The sequence below is a fragment of the Rhinolophus ferrumequinum genome, chromosome 2 (genome assembly GCF_004115265.2).
Source record: "Rhinolophus ferrumequinum isolate MPI-CBG mRhiFer1 chromosome 2, mRhiFer1_v1.p, whole genome shotgun sequence".
Classification (NCBI taxonomy): Eukaryota; Metazoa; Chordata; class Mammalia; order Chiroptera; family Rhinolophidae; genus Rhinolophus; species Rhinolophus ferrumequinum.
The window spans coordinates 87,349,543-87,359,867 of record NC_046285.1 but is presented as its reverse complement, the minus strand read 5'-3'; the positions used below and the strand labels follow the sequence as shown (position 1 = coordinate 87,359,867).

Sequence of the window (10,325 nt, the reverse complement as noted above, 5' to 3'; positions counted from 1 at the left end):
GCTGCTTGCTTTGGGCCCACAGATAACTGAGAGCAGCCCAAGAAAGGCTATAGTATCAGCTGGGGCTGACTGCCTGCCACCAAATATTTTCCAGGCAGCCGCACAGGCTGCTGCGGGCTGTCTGCTGCTGGAAAAGCCTCCCACAGCTTGCAGGGTGAGGCTGACTGGCTATGAGTTCAGTGTAACCCTGGAGATGCTGCACAAGCTGGGTGGGACAGTGTCACAGGGAGTCACCAGAATGGGGCCTGTAGAGTTCTCCAGGCCAATGTCGTCTCAGATTTGGCCATGTGGGGGAGGGCACATACTGGAAAGATGATGCCCACCTGTAGGGGTGGGTTCCACACAGGGATAATGGCGACTGTCCCTCTAGCCCTGTTGTCTGAAGCCATACAACTCAGTCTTTCCCTGTATGTCTCTGACACCTCTCGAGTTGCCACTCCTTGTCGGAGCCCAGGGTGAGTGCTTGCAAATGAGTGAGTCTGTGTGGAAGCCTTTAAGAACTCATCTGGTGTGGGGCTGGGAACCCTCACTCTTCAGGGGAGATTTCTGCTGCCAAAGTGTCCCTCCTGATGCTCAACTACTACCTGTCAGTTTAGGATCAACCCAATTCACATCTCCACCCCTCCTACCAGTCTTTTTTCTTTTTTAATTAAAGTTTATTGGGGTGACAGTGGTTAGTAAAGTTACATAGGTCCCTCTTACCAGTCTTGATGTGGCCTCTTCTTTATATCCTTAGTTATAGCGGTTCTGTTTAGCTAGTCCAGATGGTTCTTGAAGTTGGTTGTTCTATAATTTAGTTGTAATTTTAATGTGATCATGGGAGGTGGCAGGCACAATGCTTAACCCTTCTGCCATGCCCATCACTATTTTTAAAAAGTTTCCAGGTTGTTCTGATGCTTATCCAGAGTTGAGGACTTTCCCAGGCAATGCAAGGACTACCTGGCAGTTCTCAATGGTTCTGCTCATCCTCCTCTAGTGGATTCCAGTACTGACCCAGAGTGATCCACTGACAGATAAATTGAATCATGTCCTACTCAGCTTAAATGCCTCCATGGCTCCCTTTCCATATAGGTTAAAATCTAAACTTCTTGGGTTGGCAAACACAATTCTTCATGATTCCACTAACGCTGTTTTCACCCTCACTGTCCCATCAGTTGAACTGTGTACTCTTACATTAAAATATTCACAGTTTTCTTTAGTACTAATTTTGGAGTCTCTCGCCCTTTTTATTTTATGTCATCAGCCTAAAATTCTTAGAGGATTGGTCTTTATTTTAGGGGTTACACCCTTTACAAATGCTTTCCTTTGGCCATCAGATTTTTTTAGGCACTCTTTCTCATATGCTATCACTCTACCTTGTACACACGTTTCCCAACCTCTACTTGTGAATGCTCATGTTTAAATCTGTCTCTTCCATATGATTTCCCTCTCCTTAAGAATTTGTACTCATCCCTAAATGTACCCAGCATATAAAAATGGATAAAGTTTGTTAAATAATAAACGTGATTGAGATTATATCAGAAACAGAGTGGGAAAAAGATAATCGTGGGAATGGGAATAATGACAATGAGTATTCAAAACTTCTGGTTTCTTCTTCTTTGGGTTTCTGTTCTTCGTTAGCTTGAAACCCAGAGAGCCAACTAACCCTTTAAAGAACACTTTGACATCAGCTAAGGGGAATGGTAAATTACAGAGGCAGAGTTAGCTTTCAGATGATATAGTACTTGTATCTTCTCCCCTCTCCTTCCAACTGCCCTCACCCAGGGTGCTGCCACCTCAAGTCAAATAATGATGACCATATTGGCCACGTATCTAGGTTGTCCAGAATGGTCTTGGTTTACATCTGTTTTCCGACATAATTACTAACAGTGCCCCCTTTTACTCTCAAATAACTCTCAATAACCAAATTTGAATTTGACAAATTATTCAAATTCAAATTTGGTTATTTGAAAATAAATTTCCTATGTTTACTAACTCATTTGTTGTGAATGAGTACAAGTATAAATATTGTAAATACACACACATTAGCCTTCCACCTAAAATAGAAAATAAATTGTTTCCATGTAAGCTGAATGTTCTTTTCCTTTTTCTGTTATTTCATGGTAACAATGATGGTGATGTTTATGAACATATTATCAGAAGAAAACTTCATGAAAATCAGAAATTAATTCCCTCTATTTTTTCAGTTTCTCACTTTATAAGTGCATTTCTCACTTTCTAAGTAATAAGCCATGTCTATTTATGCATGTTGAACATTTTGATATATATTTCTTATTTTATCTTTAATTTATAACTTAAAGTTTATAAGTGTAAGAGGGGCTGAAACTGGAGCTGTTTAAGACACTCTTCATGATTTATAAAAATGTGAGCAATAGGATATATATTTTAAATTAGGTAAAGATCGGGAAGAAATGCTTATGCATAAAGACCAGCTGAGAATAAGTTAATAAATACATGCTTAGGACAAGAAAGCGAAATGTAATTGTATCTTAAGGGTTTGGTTTATTAAAGCTAAAAACATTATTGGTTTTAGTATTTGTTAATGTTTACTAAAGCCTAGTTTAATTATTTTAATAAAGAGATTTTTCTTTTTCCTTTTTGGAATGGAATGGGGGAATTACTGGTTAAGAGTAAATCTGGGTGAGCTCAGGGTAGAGCTACAGTTTTAAGCCCCAGGCTAACTCAGTCTTTGAAGTTCAGAACAAGTGATCATGGCAAGATATAGTCATCTGGTGGCAGGAAATTCCAGGACATCTTTTTAAATTATAGAGATAGTTTTTGAATGCTTCAGTGGTGAAAATGAAAAACAAACAGCAGGAGTAGTAGTAGTAGCTGTAGCCAATATTTATTATGAGCTAACATTGTGTCAGGCGTGGGGCTCAGTATTTTATATGAAATATTTCAATTAATCCTCAAAACAGTCTTATGATAGGAGCCTGTGCTTAACTCCATTTTATAAAAGAGGAAACCTAGACTAGGTCAATGGCACAGTTTGAAAAGGAATATCCTTCAGTCTGACTCCAGAGCCCAGGCTTTTAATCAGTCTGCTAAGGTGTATCTCTAACAAAAGTGTTGTAATAGCTGCTGCTTATTGAGTACTTACTATGGGCTGAGTGCTGTAAAATTATTTTCAATCCTCACAGTACAAATATACTACCTGTTTTCCCCAGAAGGTAACTAAGGCTCAGATTGCCTAGATTAGTTTTCGGTTGTGCAAATTACCACACATTTAATGGTTTAAAACAACATGAATTTATTCTCTGAAAGTTGTGGAGGTCAGAAGTGCTAATATCAAGGTTTCAGCAGGGCTATTTTTCCTTCGATCTCTGCTTCCACCATCACAGCTCCATCTCCTACTCTGACCTTCCTGCCAACCTCTTATAAGGACCCTTGTAATTACATTGGACCCACCTGCATAATGTCTCCATTTCAATATCCTTAATCACATCTACAAAGTTCCTTTTGCCATGTAAAGTGAAATATTCACAGGTCCCAGTAACTAGAGGTGGACATTGTTGGAGGGGCCACTATTCAGCCTAACTAATTTCCCCCAGGTCACAGAACTGGTAAGAATTAAAGATGAGACTTGGATCTAGATGTCTTTAGCCTCCAAAGTTCACACTATTTCTGCTCTTCCACATTAGTGAAGATCCCATCAGTCATTCAAAAAACATTTATTGAGATTATAAAAAGAGCCACGCACTGTGGTAGGTACTGGAAAAACATGAAATGCTTTAATGAGTTTGAGTCATCTATATGCAGGTGCCTTATTAATCTTTGTGCTTTTCAGAAGTGCAGGAGATTAAAGATTAATAAGCTTAAATAATTAATGAAGAAGATAAAATAACTCCTAGAATAGGTATTATTAGGCCCCACTTTTTTACATTAAGATTTTTCTTTGCATATTTCTCCCTTCCAGAGATTGACACCAGGTAAAAGTTTCAGATAGTGTACTTTTTAATACTTGATTTTCCCCCCTCAGGTCTGTGAAATGGAAAGCTTTCCTGGACAGAGTATAGATAAGAGCTGATTCTTTTTGAAAACATCTGGTTTGGTTTGTTTTTTCAGTATTTGTGAGATTTGCTTCCTTTGCTACTAAAAATATAGCACACTTCTTGTTGGTCTTCTTTGTATTTTAGAAGGGGCATGTATATCTACTCCAAACCTTTAATTGTGGCCTGAAAGGCTGCCTGCCAGCTTGGAGTGCATTCCAGAGCAAGACAAGGCTCTTTAGCTGGGCCAGAAGATCTGCTGGCTATGTTTTAAGACCCAGGGAATCCAAATATTCATTGCAGATCTGTATGAACGAAATCTAGCGCAGGCCCTGCTAGGGGAATTGCAATGTTCTCTTTGACGAATAACTATTGTTTTTGAGAAGTGGTTCTTGGTTTTCTCCTTGTTCCTAATAGAGATTCAATTGCTGGCCGTGGCACCCCATGTCTACCTAGAACTTGCACTGCCCGTCAAAGGCTGGCTGATATCTGTACCTAAGATTTGGTGGTTTGGCAGTCCTTTAACATCGAGTTGAAATGGTATATTTCAGTTCAAAAAGATCAAATTCAGTTGAATAAGTCTATTCAGTTGAATAGACTTTCTCATACCATAGCTGTCATTGGTAAATGGTAGACTGCAGTAGTCCAAAATACTCAGGCAGCAAGGACTCCAATCAATTAGGAATAAAAGGTTAGGTCATTTTATCAGGTAGAGAACCCAAACCAACTGAGTTGCTGGTGTAGAACAAAGGAGCATGGATGGTGTGGTATGGGAAGTGAGTCTTGTCAACTATAGCCTTAGGACCACTTGTAGAATTGTATTATCTATTTCTGTTTCAATTATTTATTTTAACAAATATTCTCCTATTATACATAAGGTGTGATGATAGTGTTTAACTTTACAATTTAGTCCACAGATTACAGAATGTCATGAGGGGGACATTATCATGATATAGTTCTAAGTATAATATCCATAGAGCATGGATCCTGGGTATTATTGATAGCTCATGGTTTATGTTATTATAAAATATTATAATAAGTTATAACATAAATTATAAATTAGATGACATCATAGATTATGATTTGCTGCTGCTGCTTGCAAATTTAAATATAGAAGAGAGTGTTGATTTTGCAAAGTGAAGTAGAGAAGTGGAGTGGACTCTTTTAGTCTTTGTTATTGTTCACCATTTTTGGAATATTCCACTTTAGTTTGGGAAATTTTTCATATTATATTGGGGTGTTATCTTCTTCAAGATACAAATTGGAACTTAAATTTCCCAGACTTTCTTTGCACTTAGTGCCTAGGCACTGGCTTTACCAATGAAGTGCTTACCATTTTGATGTGAAAGAGTGAAACTTGAGGACCACGCGCCATGCAGAATCAATTCTTTTCTGGCAAGGGAAATCTGGCTTTTTAGGGGAATCAGTGGTACAGATTCTGTTTTTTAGTGTTTAATATCAGTGCTTTGAACTACAGTGTCTGGACCCAATGATGCCATCTAAGATATCTCTATTGGGGACAGTCTCACTGGTTTGGTGCTCTTTTTGCCTGCAGAATCCTCAAAACTGATCCTCTGGTGCTCACAGAGATTGTGAGAGCCACATAACATATTTTTAGTTTTTTTTTTCTTTTTTTGGTAGTTGTGGTCTCCCTCTCTCTCTCTCTCTCAGATCACTTACTCTGGGCCAGCTGCCTTATTGCCCTATGGAGAGGATCATATGGCAAGGAATTGAGGCAAGGAATAGCTATGTGAATATTGAGTGAGCTTGGGCGTGAATCTACCAGTCCCAGTCAAGCCTTCTGGCCAACGTCTTGATAGCAACCTCATGAGAGACCCTATACCAGAATCATCCGACTAAGATGCTCCCAAATTCCTGTCCCACAGGCACTGAAATAATAAATGCTTGTTGTTTTAAGACCTTAAATTTTCAGGCAATTTGTTACACAACAATAGGTAACAGACAGATTATAAGATGAGAAATTGCAGGATGATTAAGGAGGCACTGTGCAATAAATTGCTGGGACAGCTGAGTTCCCAGGTTCTCTGAACTTTAAGATCTTTGCATGTGATGCCTGATTTACTACTCGTCTGTAACTCCTTTATGCTGCCTGGATTGATGCCAACATCAGGGAAGCAGAATTCATGAAGCTGGCTATATGTGTCTGCTTCCCTAGGGATCTCTATTGAGGCAGTCTGCACTGACATTGGATATTCTGGACCCTCAGGCGTGTACTGCTGGAGGCCTATACAGCTTGTGGTATACAAGGAACTCATCAAACATTATCAAGAACAAAAGTATTAGTCCATGTTTCTGTAAAGCTAAAGGTATTTAGCATTTTCACAGAAGACTCAATAGCAATAAATGCCTTGTGAACTAAGCCTTATTTCAAGAAATGAAGAGTGGAGATATGATCAGATTTATGCCTCAATTGATCACACTGGCTATAGCCTCTGTTCTCCACACCCCCTTCCTTCCGCCTTCCCCCAAGTAGTCCTGAAAACAGATTCCCTCATATATTGTTTTGGGAGGTTAAACTGTAACTACCTTTAGAAGACGCATTTGCCAACTTACCAATGACCTCTTCTCAGTTGTCTTTCACCTCGAGGTGTGTGTAGAATTCAGCACTGCTGAAACTGAACTGGTTTACTTTCTGATGATCAAATTCCTTACCCCATGTTCAGAAATGTTCATTTCTGAGACATTCCACCCACAAGTTCTTGTCCTGCCGTCATTGTGTTCTCCCTCTTCAACTCTTTAGGTACAATAATTATTATGATAATGAAATTGAGGACTAACGTTTTTGATATTTTGAGTTTGAGTTAATAAGGAGTGTTCAAATATAAGGTTTGTTAGGAATGGGAAAATGGGCCATTGGACAGTCTGGCAATACTGATTTGAAAGTCACCTGCATAGATATAATATTTGAGGCAGGTTGTGCATAAAATCATGTGGAAGCAGGATAGAAAAAGAGGCACAGAGAATATTAGACTTAATAGTCCTATTCAGGGAGTTGAAAAAAAAGCTAGAAAGAAATAGATAGTTTTATGTAAGTCATATATTATAATTATAATGGAATATCCATCCTTTACCAGAACTACTAAAAAAGAATTATAATAATACCAACTGATTTTCAATTGTACTTTTTATTCCTTCTGATCTTTTTAAGTGTGGTAGCCAAGTTACTAAGCATTGACAGAGAAAAGGAGAACCGGAGATTTGTATAATGCATTTGCTGGGTAATGGTCACTGGGAAAAAAAATCAGTTTGTTGTTAATTAAGCAGTATTTTAAATGTTTTATTAAAGGTGAGTAGAAGTCAGATATCACTATTGGAAGCTAACTCATCATGAACTTATCTCTGGTAAAATTGAAAACCTTAATTTTCTCATACAGAAAAGAGCACAAGTGATTCTTACTCCTTAGGAAATCTGTCTGCTGTGAAAATGTAATTTCAACATTCAAGAAGAGAGAAAATAGCTCTAAATCCCTCTGAAATCAAATTAAGTCAGTAGATGGTTGTATGAGGAAATGAAAAGACGGCAAACAGAACTTATCAGATGTGTTGCTCATGAAATGGTTTGGAAAATTTAATTGGAGTGAAATTCTTGTATAAATTTATTTGCTAAATTTGAATAAATTTTTCTTGGCAACAAAAATTAAGAAAACCTCTTTCTCTCTCTTCCTCTGCGCTGCCTACGGAGGTGGCGTTCATCTTTTACCCGGTATCATGGCTGACCTCAGACGACCGATATGTCAAAATTAAGCGTAACTGGTGGAAACCCAGAGGCATTGACAACAGGGTGCGCAGAAGATTCAAGGGCCAGATCTTGATGCCCAACATTGGTTATGGGAGTAACAAGAAAACAAAGCACATGCTGCCCAGTGGTTTTCGGAAGTTCCTGGTCCACAACGTCAAGGAGCTTGAAGTGCTGCTGATGTGCAACAAATCTTACTGTGCTGAAATTGCTCACAAGGTCTCCTCAAAGAACCGCAAAGCCATTGTGGAAAGAGCAGCCCAGCTGGCCATCAGAGTCACCAATCCCATAGCCCGGCTGCGCAGTGAAGAAAATGAATAGACAGCTTGTGTGCAAACTGTGTTTTAATAAAACCATAAAATTCTTCCAAAAAAAAAAATTAAGAAAACCTTCAAAAGGAAGAAAAAAATTTAAATATTTTTGTTCACTCTATTTTAGCAAACGAATGTGGAGTTTAAATTACTGTAAAGTCTATCTGATTGAAAGTTACCATTATCTGGCAGCTGGGGTAGGCAGAATAATAGCCCTCCAAATATGCCCACACACTAAGGCCTGGAACCTGTGAATGTGTCAGCTTACATAGCAAAAAGGACTTTGCAGATGTGGTCAAAAGAATAGGCCTTGAAATGGAGAGATTATCTGGGATCACGTGTTTGGACTCAATCTAATCATAGGAGCCTTTCTGGGCTTGGTCAGAGAGATAAGACAGAAGCAGAAAGAGACATTTGAAACTTGGGAAGGACTTGAACTACCACGGCTGGTTTTGAAGATGGAAGATAGGGGCTGAGAGCCAAGGAATGCAGTGTCCTCTAGAAGCTGGAAATGGCGGCCAACCAATAGCCAGCAAGAAAATGGGGACTTCAGCCCTACAACTACAGGGAACTGAATTTTGCTAACGATCTGAAGAAGCAAGGAAAGAGATCCTGCTCTGCAGACTCCAGATAGGAACACAGCATTTGATTTTGACTTCTGACCTCCAGAACTGTAAGATAATACATTGGTGTTTTAAGCCACTACATTTATAGTAATATGTTAGAGCAGCAATGGAAAACTAATATAGCAACTGTATTAAGATATGCATGACTATTAAATAAATGGCCTTCAGTAAATCTCCCAGTCTAGACAAGTTTGTACTAAAACCCTTATGATACCTTTTAGATGGAGCTGGCTTTTAGTTTCCAATTAAAAATAAAACCCAATCCAATTTCCTACAATACCTATCATTGTTGTGAATTACAGTTTAACTAAAGAAGATAAAGTTGGAATCATGTTTTCAGTTGTTATTACAAATCATTAATAATATGCTATGTTATAGAATTGTACACTTGAAACCTATATAATTTTACTAACCAATGTCATCCCAATAAGTTTAATAAATTTAATAAAAATTAAAAAAAATAATAGGGGAAACAATGTGTATGGGGTATACGATCTTCACAACTTTTCTGTAAATCTAAAACTTCTAAAATGAAAAGGTTGTTTAAAAACTCCTTGGAAAAGGGACTGATGAACTCATCTTGGCTCAGATATCCCACTTGAACCAATCAACCGAGGACAACAGTGGTGAGGCCAAGCTCCAGAACGTGGTACCTTATGGTAACCATAGTCATACTGGTGTGTGCGTGTGTGCACACATAGGGGAGCAGGGATGTTAGTGGAGAAATCCAGGATAACAGTGCTGGGCAGATAATTTAGTAGACGCCCATTTAATTTGACTTCCTTCTTTATTCACATACCTCGTATGGTTATGTTGTAAGTCTGTGGGATTCTCTCTTGATATCACAAACAGTTCTTTCATTTTTCCATTCTAGCTCCTCCTTCTCTCTCACACTAGGTTGATACCCTTACCATGACAGTTCCCCAGGTATCCTCCATGACATCATACAAGATCTGACAAGTTCACAAACTTGTTGCAATGATGTGACTAAACTTTTTTGATATCAGAGGGATTATTCATTATGAATTTATACCAACTGGACAAACAACTAACAAAGTTTACTATTTGGAAGTGCTGAAAAGGCTTCATGAAAAAGTTAGATGATCTGAACTTTTCGCCAACAATTCATGGCTCTTGCATCATGACAATGCACCAACTCACATGGCACTGTCTGTGAGGGAGTTTTTAGCCAGTAAACAAATAACCGTATAGGAACCCCATCCCTACTCACCTGATCTGGCCCCCAATGACTTCTTTCTTTACCTGAAGATAAAGGAAATATTGAAAGGAAGACATTTTGATGACATTCAGGACATCAAGGGTAATATGACGACAGCTCTGATGGTCATTTCAGAAAGAGTTCCAAAATTGCTTTGAAGGGTAGACTAGGCGCTGGCGTCTGTGTATAGTTTCCCAAAGGGAGTACTTTGCAGGTGACTGTACTGATATTCAGCAATGAGGTATGTAGCACTTTTTCTAGGATGAGATCGTGAACTTAATTGTCCGACGTCGTATAATGGCTTTCAAGGGAACTGTCCAAGGCACCAACCTTGAGGTACCACAATATTGCTAGAAAAACAATTAATAGAAACTTTGCAAGATAAAGATGAGAAATTGGCCACAAAGTAGAACAAAGCTA

The 10,325-nt window shown here is 38.6% G+C and overlaps 1 pseudogene; it reads left to right on the top strand.

The window, feature by feature from the left end:
• The first annotated feature begins 351 nt into the window (after positions 1–351).
• LOC117032932 (60S ribosomal protein L32-like) lies at positions 352–8,074 on the top strand (annotated as a pseudogene).
• Positions 8,075–10,325: the final 2,251 nt, after the last annotated feature.